Source organism: Neolamprologus multifasciatus, chromosome 14, assembly GCF_963576455.1.
Source record: "Neolamprologus multifasciatus chromosome 14, fNeoMul1.2, whole genome shotgun sequence".
Lineage (NCBI taxonomy): Eukaryota > Metazoa > Chordata > Actinopteri > Cichliformes > Cichlidae > Neolamprologus > Neolamprologus multifasciatus.
In genome coordinates this window covers 20,102,583-20,115,233 of record NC_140452.1, presented here as the reverse complement: position 1 = coordinate 20,115,233, position 12,651 = coordinate 20,102,583, and the positions used below count along the sequence as shown (strand labels likewise).

Genomic DNA, 12,651 nt, shown 5'->3' with positions numbered 1-12,651 from the left:
CGCAGCTTCAGCTTCAGCGTCTGCTTCGCCTGGTCCGGACGCAGCTTCAGCTTCTGCTTCGGCTTCGCCTGGTCCGGACGCAGCTTCAGCTTCTGCTTCGGCTTCGCCTGGTCCGGACGCAGCTTCAGCTTCTGCTTCTGCTTCGCCTGGTCCGGACGCAGCTTCAGCTTCTGCTTCTGCTTCGCCTGGTCCGGACGCAGCTTCAGCTTCTGCTTCGGCTTCGCCTGGTCCGGACGCAGCTTCAGCTTCTGCTTCGGCTTCGCCTGGTCCGGACGCAGCTTCAGCTTCTGCTTCGGCTTCGCCTGGTCCGGACGCAGATTCAGCTTCGGCTTCGCCTGGTCCGGACGCAGATTCAGCTTCGGCTTCGCCTGGTCCGGACGCAGATTCAGCTTCGGCTTCGCCTGGTCCGGACGCAGATTCAGCTTCAGCTTCGCCTGGTCCGGACTCTGCTTCATCGCCAGCTTCTGCTTCGCCGGGTCCGGCCTCGGCCTCATCGCCAGATTCTGCTTCGCCTGGTCCGGCCTCGGCCTCATCGCCAGCTTCTGCTTCGCCTGGTCCGGACTCAGCTTCAGCTTCAGCTTCGCCTGGTCCGGCCTCAGCCTCGTCGCCAGCCTCTGCTTCGCCTGGTCCTGCGGCTGCCGCACCGTCGCCCCAGCCACGTTCTGGGCGTCATCGCCGCCGTGGCCGCCGCCGTCTTCCTCGCGGCCGCCCACCGGACCAGCTCAGTGGCCGCCGCCGTCTTCCTCGCGGCCGCCCACCGGACCAGCTCAGTGGCCGCCGCCGCCTTCCCCGCGGCCGCCCACCGGACCAGCTCAGTGGCCGCCGCCGTCTTCCTCGCGGCCGCCCACCGGACCAGCTCAGTGGCCGCCGCCGTCTTCCTCGCGGCCGCCCACCGGACCAGCTCAGTGGCCGCCGCCGTCTTCCTCGCGGCCGCCCACCGGACCAGCTCAGTGGCCGCCGCCGTCTTCCTCGCGGCCGCCCACCGGACCAGCTCAGTGGCCGCCGCCGTCTTCCTCGCGGCCGCCCGCCTGAACTGTCTCGTCTCCGCCGCCGGCCTCGCGGCCGCCCGCCTGAACTGTCTCGTCTCGGCCGCCGGCCTCGCGGCCGCCCGCCTGAACTGTGTCGTCTCGGCCGCCGGCCACGCGGCCGCCCGCCTGAACTGTGTCGTCTCGGCCGCCGGCCACGCGGCCGCCCGCCTGACCTGTTTGTCTCTCTGTGGACTCCGTCCCTCCGTCCTGGGCCCCCTCCGCCCGCCCTGTTCTGGTTTTTCTTTCTTTTGGCCGTCGGGTGCCGGCCTTTGGAGGGGGGGGTACTGTCAGGGTTCCTGGGTCGGTGACCCAGTGCTTTCCGTTTTGTTCACGTTCAGTTTATTTCGTCACTTCCTGTTTGTTCCTGTGTTAGCTCGTCTCGTGCCGTTAGCCAGATTATGTTCAGCTGTGTACTCACCGGTCTCTCATTATCATCCTCATCAGTCTGTGTATTTAAGTCTTCTGTTTCTATTCGTTCTTTGTCGTGTCATTGATGATGTTCGTGTGATGTCGTCCTCCCCGTGTTCTCTCAGTCAGTCAGCCATTCAGTGTTCCAGCCAGTCAGTGTCCGTTCACCCTCTGTTTCTCCACTCCTTATAATAAACATCCACCAGTCTTCACCTACCTGTGAGTCCTGCGTTTGGGTTCGTTCTTCCTCGCCTCCACACAACGCCTGACAGCCAGTTGAGATCCACAATCAAAGACCATCTCCAAAATTGGCAACAAAAATATTCAAACAACAATTTACAAAGCTCTGATCAACCACAAGTCAAGCAAACACAACAACAAATAGAGGACCAGCAAACTGAGAGCTGAACTTGGACTCTTTGATATAACATGTTCCTAATGATTGATAAACATGACTAAGTATCACAGTATAAGTTTCATCATAAACTTGCCTGATTTAAATTTGACCCCTTCAAGATCATCTACTCATGCACCGAAGGGCCACTTCCAGTCCTGCCCATATTTTTACGTCACTTCCTAGTCGTCTGTTATGACCACTTGTACTGTGCATGCTGCAGTTTTACCATGGACTTCAAATATGTGCAGGGTCACTGGTTTTCATACAGTAGTTTCTAGTTGACAAAGCCACATTTTCAAGCACTCCTTATTACCATTTTACAGTATAACTCCTCCTTTCACTTTTCTTTCAAACGCTCTTTTCAGTTTTCAGAAAAATACACTTCTCTGTTATCAGAAAAGCGCATGGATCTGATGCAAATGAAGCCTCCGATCTCTTACGAATGGAGACCAAACACTTCTTCTGCTTTGTCCTCTCTGCCCTCACTACCATGGATAAAGTAAGATTTACCGCAATTTTCTTTCCATGATGTCTGTGAACTGTTCTTCACAGAAGAAGAAAGGCCTAATTAGGCAATCCCACATGGACCCTGAGCTTTAATCACACCCTAATGTTCACAGCCTGGTGCTCTAAGGGTAAACATACAAAAGGCAGACATGGACTTGCACACACAGATCTATGCCTTCCTTTATAAAAGGTTTTGCTTCTAATGTGCCTTTAAAACACAAATCGAGTATTACAGGCCCTAGCTATGCATTTTAATTTATTTTACAACTTACAAGCATACAATGGGAACAATTTCAAAAGATAAAAAGACCCTTGAGGTTAGCAAAATGGTAATTAGCCAATCAAAATCTTGAGTCATAAAACAACAAAGGCTATAACGACATCAGTTTGCTGAATTTTCCATGAAGAACTTTGAAAATCCTCCATGATTTGTTTTCTGTTTGAACTCCTATCACCATGAAAGAAGTGACGCAGACCATATATAACCATAAAATATATATAAAAGTTTCTGGTATGCTTGTGACCAATGAATTTTAAATGCAAGCATTAGCGATTTACTCATTTTCTTCAGAATTAAAAGACTGGGAGGAGACACAAACAGAGCCTTCCCAAAGGTGTGCCAGTCCCAAAGCCTGGATAAATAGGAGGGTTGCATCAGGAAGGCCATCCAGAGTGAAATCAAGCATGCAGACACGTCTGCTGTGGGAATCCCTCTTGAAACAAACGAGAAGCCAAAAGTGCCTGTAATCATTAAAGTATTTACTAAACAAAAATTGGTGACATCATGTATATTCATTCATTAAAATTCAGAGTTTCTTTTCCAACAGTAACAAGCTCAACACCAACAGCACATATAAAGAAGCCAAATGGCATTCAGGCTGGATTGGTGCTATGGTCAGCTTGGACATCCCCAGTAACTTCTTATTTGGCCTCCAATATACTAGAGCTGTCTACCAGAGTCCTTGTACCTGTCTGCCTCAGTAATCTGCCAGGAAGCAGACAAACATCAGTGGGCCTTATCTCTACTTCTCAGGAGCAGCCGGGGAAGGAGGCAGGTAGCCCAGAGGCAACAAAGACAGGAGCAGACTGATGCAGGCTCGTGAATTCAGTCAGCACACAAATAAAAAGCAGTTAATCAAACGCAGGCATACACAAACATCTATACACACCACAGACATGCCAAAGCACATAAAAGTTATTCTGGAAATAAGGAACTGATCTGCTAAACTTAATGCACTGAACCCGCTGTAGTGTAGTCCCAGAATAAAAACGTGAAGTGAAAATGAGCTTAATAGGTCTTAACGAGCATGACGTACAAGAACTAGTTCAATATTTCCAATAAAGCTGTGGAGAAGCATTCGTGTAGGTGGAATAGAGAATGGTGCAGTTGTCACATACTGAGTGGCTAAAATACAACATTTGCACCAAAGATTCCACAAGTGGGCAGTGAAATTGAAACCATATGCTCAATCCACTTCCTTTGAGCCAAAGTCAATAAAAAGTCAAATTCTGTTAGTAGCAGATTTCACGGGGCACTCGAGCCTCAAAGAAATTCAATATCTGTACAGCACACTGTGTGTTCCAGCATTTGTATTCACAGCAAACTGGACCTGTGGGAGAATGTGGTGGCTTAAAAATATGAAAAGCGAGTCCTCCTGAATATGAATAGCAGTTTGGTTTTACTGTTACTGACACACATAAGAGTTAGTAATATGACATAGGCTAAATCAGTGTTCTTATTTTTGGACCGTGCCTACATGTGTGGGTGTGCACATGTGGAGAAGAGGATTTTTTTTTTCCTTGCAATAATTGAAAAGTTTCAAATGGAAACAAGTTATTCAACGTGCTTTCAAAAAGGCTGACTATGTAACAGCTTTTACAATCATTTTAGCATGTGTTAAAAGGAAGGAATTTCTTGCAAATGTAAAGGATTTTAGATCAAAAATCTGTGAGGTATAATATAGAGTATGTCATTACACAAACCATACTGAATTGGTTGTTGATCCAAACTCATTTAGCTGTCTTCTTATGACATTTTCTTTTGGTCTTGATAGTGTACAGCTGTTAGCAGAATCCTTTCCTTTAAGCAAGTATGACAAAAAATATTCTGATCTCTCAGTTATTTGCTGCACAGTCCAGTGTCATGTGTCCAAAAATACACTAAGCTTTCTAAAGATGTTGCCAGGTGTGAGCAGGGCTTGTCAAAAAATCAAACAAAATACAAATGACCTCAATACTTGAAATGGGCAATTCCCTTGTATTCTTATTCCTATTTATTCTATTTATCCCCTTCGTATATTTTATTTATATATGTCTCTGTATTTATATATGTGTATATATATAATATTCTGCTCACGTTCTGTAACTTCTGTCAGTTCTGAGCTATTGGAAACCGAATTTCCCAGGGGAACCCACCCGAGGGATTAATAAAGTTTTATCTTATCTTATCTTATCTCTTATCTTATGTAGCAGAGGTCATGGTGAAAATAAAGGGGTGGCCCTGCGAGGAAAGAACAGAAAGTCACCACATGCTTAAATTGTCATACCCGCTTTTATGCTGTGCGTGCTTTTATGATCTGTATGTAAGACAAAAGGTTACATTCAAGTCGCTGGCACGCTGTCATCTGGAGCTTTGTTTACTTGCTCAAAAACAAAGAGAATTTCAGATGGGACGTGCTTGGCACCATCACCCGACATTCACAGGGTTCGTCAGGTGTTCTGTTGTAAAACTCAAGTAGCCTCTTTTAACGTTGCATTGAATCTAATCGAAAAGGTCGATTAGCTCACGCAAAACTGTTAGATCACACTTCATGTAGCATCAGCATTCAAAGCCACACTGGACCTCTTTCTAACTACAGAAGCCAATATTTTCTTTTAAATTTTAGTGTTACTATCTTGAGGTATAAATACAGAAATGATAGAGTTTGTTCATAAAAAAAAGTTAAAATGTGATTACAAATGAGTTTCTCTTTCTATTATTGGGGAGGAAAAAACTTATAGTATGTACTAGTGGTGCAACGGATCACGGTTGATCCATAATCCGAACCGATCCCCACTCCACGGTTCGGCACGCACGTGATCCGAAGATTCGAAAAAGAAGGAAAAAAAGTATGTGTATGGTGCGCGTGGTCAGTCTGTCAAGCAATAGTTATGGCCAGCGCTAGCGGTCCAAGTGGAGGAGCAGAGGAGTTTGTGGCATTTAAGCAGTCATTTGCTGCTCAATCCGTCCAAGCTAAAGCTATTACAGAAGCTACTGGGGTGTTTATAGCTCCAGACATGAGGCCGTATTCCGTTGTGCAAAACAAGAAGTTTAAACTATGATGAACATGCTTGAGCCACGCTATGATATCCCGTTGCGTGTCCGCTTCAGTGACAAGATCGTACCCAGGCATGTTATGAGCAGTTTAAAGTTATGGCTGAACTGTCCCATGTATCGTCTGTTGCCCAACTACAAATGGGTGGACCTCCAGGGCAACGGAAAGATACGTGACCGTGACCACTCATTATATCACAGCGGTGTGTTAGATACAAAGCTCTATATTGCACCTTAATTTGTTTTTATATAATTGCGTGGAATGAGTCTTGAGTTGAATGTTTTTAATAGGCAAAAAATACTTAAATAAGCTAATAAGTAAATGTTAAAATTTTGTCTTTTTTTCTTTTTTTTGCTGATCCTAAAATTGATCCGATCCGTGACTTAAAACCGTGATCCGATCCGAACCGTGAGATTTTTGATCCGTTGCACCACTAGTATGTACTGTCTACTAACTGTAGCCAGCGTGTAATTAAATCCAGAGCCAAAGAGGAACATTTTGCACAGTAACAACAGTGAGTATCTCAGAAAAATAAGTCCAGGAAACATGTCTGTGAAGGTTCTCAGTCATGCAGGTCATCGTAGTCTAAGGAGCTTGGAAAGAAAAGCGTCTGGACTTCCTTGAGTTGCTTGAAGATGTTTCACCTCTCATCCGAGAAGCTTCTTCAGTTCTAAGGGTCAAATGGTGGAGAGTCCCAGATTTAAATCCTGTGGGAGTTTCCCCCCAAAGAGGGACCAAGGACCCCCTGATGATCCTCTACCTAATCACATGAGCCAAGGTGTGAAAGCAGGTGTGGGTCACAATCAGCCAGGGTTTCGGGTGAGCTCATTGTGAAACCTGGCCCCACCCTATCATGTGATTTCCTGAGGTCGGATGGCCCAGGATGTGGGCCACTTCACAAGCGCATGGCACAACATGGAAGAGCCACCTCCACAGGACAAGACTCAGCAGTCCATCTGCATCTAAAGGACAAAGGTCACTCTTTCGAGGATGCCAACATTCACATTTTGGACAGAGAGGACAGATGGTTTGAAAGAGGAGTGAAAGAAGCCATTTACGTCCACTGTGAGCGACCATCTTTGAACAGAGGCGGTGGTTTACGACACCAACTGTCTGCCATCTATAATCCAGTTTTGAGATCCCTTTCCAGACGCCTTAACGCACACTCACACCCTGGGCCATCTGACCTCAGGAAATCACATGATAGGGTGGGGCTATGTTTCACAATGAGCTCACCCGAAACCCTGGCTGATTGGGACCCACACCCAGTTTCACACCTTGGCTCAGGCGATTAGAGGATCATCAGGGGGTCCTTTTGTCCCTCTTTGTGGGGATACTCCCACTGGGTTTAAATCTGGGACTCTCCACCATTTGACCTTAGAACTGAAGAAGCTTCTCGGATAAGAGGTGAAACGTCTTCAAGTAACTTCAAGAAGTCGAGACGCTTTTTTTTCCGAGCTCCTTAGACAGTCCAGGAAACAGGAAAACGTCTGATAAAAAAAAAGAAAGAAAGAGTCATATCTAAACTTGTGGCTAGAAAATGGGGGTAGGTGACTGAAGTTCATCTACAAAAGGAAAAAAGAAAAGACAGAAAATGCATTTTTATGGATTCATTTTACATGTGTGGACAAAAATGCCTCCGCTGAAGAAATATCAATAAAGTAATCCCCTTTCATGCAAACAGTGTTAAATTATAGTACAATAAGCAGCTTTGTGATATGAAATAAGTCCAGTTTTTCCTTTAGTTATTTTGCAGAAAAGAAAGTGTGTGTCACTGTTAGATTGCAGCAATCTGTTTGTTTTATTTATTCTTTTATTTCCTTCAAGGACTAAGGACAGAGGACCATACAATTTGGACTTCACAATCTTCGCAAGCCCTTTAATTACAGTAATTACAGGCACTGTAAGAGCTAGTATCTCTCTAGCAGCTTGGGATTACTTGACCCTTGAACCTTTTCACACTAAAGCTGCTCCACGCTTCCTCACAGGAAGTTTTTATAAAATGAAAGCTTAGCTTCCGACAGCTGATCATCTGCATTTTCACTGTGGTCTAAAGACACTGGAAGATGAGGCAATTTAGTGCACTCTTATCAGAAAAAAAGCAATGTCTGCTCTACATTTGGGAATCTGCTCTGTTCTTGTGTCAGATCTGTGTGTCTGCGGAGATTGAGCGCTGTAACCGCACAGGAAGCAGAAAGGCCACAGCAGTCAGATGAAGCTTCAGCCACATTCACACAGAATCTGGTAATGTAGCGTCTTCTGCCATGGTTACATGGAGGTGTGGGTGTGTTTTGTTTGTGCTTTATAATGCAACCTCTGCTAAGCAAGCAGAAAATAAAGTTTTATTTCAGCCATTCACACCTTTGTTCTCATTAAAGCTCTTCTTGTTTTCCCTTGACTCTCTAGCTCACTTGACCACCATGAATCAACCATGAGGAGGGCAAGTCTGAGTGTTGTGTTTACAAAAAGGAACTTACAAATACTTCACTATCTTGAAGTAGCCAAATTGATTTTCACCCAGAAGATGAGATTGTTGACCATGCAGAAACCTTTGGGGCTGAAAAATAAAGGCCAAAAAATTCTTCTAGTGGCCACCTGAGGTTGGACTCCAAAAGCAGGTTCATGCCCACTCATCCTGATGTTTAAATATCCAACTTTACAGCATCATCTTTACTGCCTAGTACAAAAAGTGGTTTTGATCAGGCCTTATTGGATGTTAACAACCTCATAGTACCGTTTGAACACAATAGGGCAATTCACTCTCATACTGCTGGTTTACTTTGGTTCCTACAGTATTTAAAAGTAGAATGGGAGGCAGAGCCTTCAGCTTTCAGCTCCCAGTTTGGATTCAGGACACTCTCTGTACTTTTAGAATCGGGCTTAAAAATGTTCTTTTTAATAAAACACAGTTAGGACTCCTGTAGATATCCTGCAACAGGCTTGGGCTTCTTACCACGACGCATTATTTGTTTTTACTTCACTCACTGTTTTTTACTCACTGTGTGTTTATAGTACATTTTGCTTTTAATCATTACTTACTATTAATCTCTGGCTCTCCTCTACAGTGTGTCTTTATCATATCTTCGCCCCCTCACCCCCAACTATTCATGGAAGATGGCAAAAATGCTAATGATTAAAAATGAAAAATCCAGCCACAAGGATTAAAGTGACTTTGTGTATCTTTTATGAAATCCTGAAAACACCATCAGTAGTTTACCACTGAAACTTTGTAAAAATGAAAAAACATTACCCCAAATTAAACTGGGATATTTTTGGTGTAAAAAAATTAACTGGAACTTTTTCAGACCTGGAAATTTCTCAAGTTTCCAACTGAAGTTGGAGTACATCGGAACTGATGCCATACCGTTGTGTTGCTCTGCATGTTATTTCGTGAAGTCAGATTCACCTTTTTGTTACGTGCGTTTATTTTCTCCACCTCCCTGATCTTCTTCTAATTCAGTCAGTGTTTCGTCTGCATTTTCCAGAATTACTTTCAACAACTCCCAGAGAACTTGCCTGGCCTTTGGCTTACACTTTTATTTATAGATGCAGCGAGCAATACAGCATACTAATCACAATACTAAGAGCAGAAGCGCATTTTCCCTCGCTGACTTGCTTCTTCAACTCACAAGAGCAACACAGGGTCTTTTGGAGCTGCTGACAAAATTGGAGACGTGGGCGGCAATTCAAAGGTCTATCCTAGTGTTTACCAGTGATGTTTTAGATTGCTGATATTTTTCCACTTGAATTAACCTCTTGAACCCAGATATTACCCTCAAATAGTGCCAGTATTATAAAAGCATTTTACTTCAATTTATAGTAGACTACTGTAGAAAAACAGATTCTCTCTGCTATATGGACGCTTTGTTTAAAGGATGCTTCTGTACAAGTTTCTTATATTTGGGGACAATAACCACATGTGATGTGCAACTTTAAATTTCAGTGGAAATATGCTCACATTTGTGAAGTTTTTTTAATACAAAATAAATATTGACATTCAGCATGGTGTATCCCTCTTACACACCCTACAGCACACAGATGGCAAAAAGACCTTAGTCTAAACTCATTGTCATTCACCATTTCCTCTCTTTCCTTTACTCTCCGTGTTGTCATTAAACAGGGCAGGTGAGTGGCGGCTGATTACCAAACATCTTTTCCTACCTTTGATCTCCTGAGGTGTGGGGCTCTAATCCATCTTGGAGCACAGGAGGCTGTCTGATCTAGGTGGTTGTGGTAGCCACTTAGCTCCTCCTCATCTCACATACACATATAGTATGTGTCCCCGGCTCTTGCAGAGGGTACACACACAAGGAAAAGAAGATGGAGCTGCTACTTACAGGCACTCTGTATGAGAGAAAGGGAGGGGGGAGAGAGAGAGAAAGAAATATGAGGAGGACAGAAAGAAAAAAATGAATAGGTTTATTTGAAGCGCATACACACAGACCATAACCAGGTAATCTAAGCCTTTAAATTGCACCGGGCATCAAAAGATGTATACATTTTTGTTATTTGTCCTCCTCAGGATCCTTAAGTAACTACATATTTTCAAAAGCAACCACATAATGCATTATAAATCAGGTGTCTGATCAGGTATCTCCCATTGCAGTCCAGATATTAATGCTGAGGACATCCATTTATCTCGCATACAGTAAGTCTGAAATCTGCACAGTTTCAAAGTTCACAGTCCCAATTTGCTGATGGTCTTGTTTTACTGTTTGTCCCTTACTCAGCTAGATCCCCTTCCTCTTTATAAAGCACATCCAACATTTTTCACACTGTCACCGCATGTACTTTGAGCAGCTTTGGGAGCTCATCAGCATTCAAAACAACACCTAGCACCCAATATTCCAAGACAATTTTCGCAGTAAATGAGAAAGCAAATGTCACTTCAAGATGAACATTAATCTCATGTCATTGCATTTTAATGGCACCCTTACTCAGGGGGGAATTAAACCTCTCTCCAGAGATCAACCCCAGCGCTTTGCACCACAGTGAAATTGTCGTCTTTTGTTAGCAGATTCAGCACCTGCCATGTCAACTTTCAGCAAACACCAACTTACCATGCTGCCTTTGAGTGAACATAAACATCAAGTCATGGAGAGCACTTGCTGAAAGCTACATTTTCTTTGTCATAAGCAGAGCTTGCAGCAGTCCACTGTGATTGTCAGAATTCTAAGAAAATTAACTATAAACAATCTGACAGACAGTACTGCAATCAAATGACCTTTGTGCGCACTTCTTTTTTTGGCTGCCCACTATAGTGGATCCATTTCCATCTCACCTTATCGTTAGCATCGTCCTCTATCATTCTAACCCTTTGCATGTCCTCTTTCACTACATCCACAAATCTCCTCTGTGGTCTTCGTCTTTTTCTCCTTCCTGGCAGCTCCATATCTGACATCCTTTGTCCAAAACATCCACTATCCCTCCTCTGCACATGTTTAGACAATCTCAGCCTTGCCTCTCTAACTTTGTCTCCAAAAAGCTAAACCTGAGCTGTGCCTCTGATACACTTATTTCTAATCTTGTCCATTCTGGTCACTCCCAATGAAATCTGCAGCATCTTTAAACTCTGCCACCTCCACCCCCAGCTCCGCCTCCTCTCTTTTTGTCAGCCAAACCGTACATCATAGCTGGTCTCGCTACCATCTCGTAAACCTTCCCTTTCACTCTTGCTGCTATCCTTCAGTCACAAATCACCCCTGATACTCCTCTCCACCCACTCCACCCTACCTGCGCCCTCTTCGCAACCTCTCCTGTGCACTGTCTGTTAATTTTGGATGGTTGACCCCAGGTTTTTAAACTCTTCCACCTTCACTTCCTCTGCTCTTGGATCTTCACTGTTAGAAATGCCCTATGTGCTCACATCTTCCAAAAACATCCTATTATACAGCCAATAGAAAACAATTTGGTTCTGGTAGTTTGTCTCTTGTGGATTTCATATTTTGCCCATTCCTCAGTAGGAATGCTCTACTATATAACAGATACTGCTACTGTGCAATGATAACAGACAAAGAGAAATACTGGGAGCACTGCTACTCCACCAGCTTAGATTTGTCCTGAAAGTCCTCCGGTGGCAAAGCTATTTTACAAAGATGAATCAATTGTTGTGCTCAAAGCGATGTTTCATTCAGCCCGGAAATCCACTTGTCTCTAATTACTTGCAAAAAGTTTGAAAGAATATATGCATCTTATGCATTTAGCTTTAGAGTATTATAGTAGGAGCAGAATAAAAGGTTAGATCAAATGAATATCTGGAGCTCTTGGAGGGGATGTGGGATAAATAGTAATAGGAAAACTTTTGAAGTGCTGACATATGTAAAGTTTCAGCAAAAAGGATATTGTTGCTGAATGTTCCTTCGCCCTGCTCTCCCCTCCAACTCATTTCACTCCCTCTTCCTCCTTTTTTATTTCTGTTCTTTTATCTGCCTTAAAGCTTTAGGCTGCTGTATACAAGCCAAAGGTACAGAATCCATTTCCCACCAAAACACTGCCCAGAGGACTCAAATCTCTATTGTACGACCTGCCCTACATTGAATAAACTGGGCTATTGCTCTCAAATGTCATCATGTGGAGATATTTCACATCAGTTACTGTGGACTGTGGAATACACTAAATTAAAACATGAAATAAAGAGAACTATGTTCTGAATGCTTAAAAGTTAAAAAGTACCAGAACTACTAAGAGCTTCCCATTAGTAAATTTGTTTAAAAAATAAAAACACGTGTTTAATTTTATATATTTATCTGACTAAATCCCTTGAGATAAACATGTGTGCAAATAGCTACACCATGACACGTGCATCTAGTATGTTAAAAGAATTAATCCACCATGTTTTGGTGGAAAATGTTTGTGAGCGGTATGCTTGTGATGTAGTAAAAACACCCCTGATGAGCAAGCTGCAGGGTGTATTTTAAAATATACACAACCACTGCAGAGCAAAAGCTACATTATGAAAAGACCTTATGAAATTGTTCTCATGTATCTTGGACCATCT

The 12,651-nt window shown here is 43.7% G+C and overlaps 1 protein-coding gene across 4 annotated transcripts in view; it reads right to left on the bottom strand.

Moving 5' to 3' along the window:
• grik4 (glutamate receptor, ionotropic, kainate 4) overlaps positions 1 to 12,651 on the bottom strand; it is a 347,454-nt gene that overhangs the window by 245,912 nt on the left and 88,891 nt on the right. For all 4 annotated transcript variants that reach the window (XM_085184287.1, XM_085184286.1, XM_085184288.1 and 1 more), the window contains one exon: positions 9,816 to 9,998. The gene's annotated coding sequence lies outside the window, so the exon portion shown is untranslated. The remainder of the gene's footprint in view (positions 1 to 9,815; positions 9,999 to 12,651) is intronic.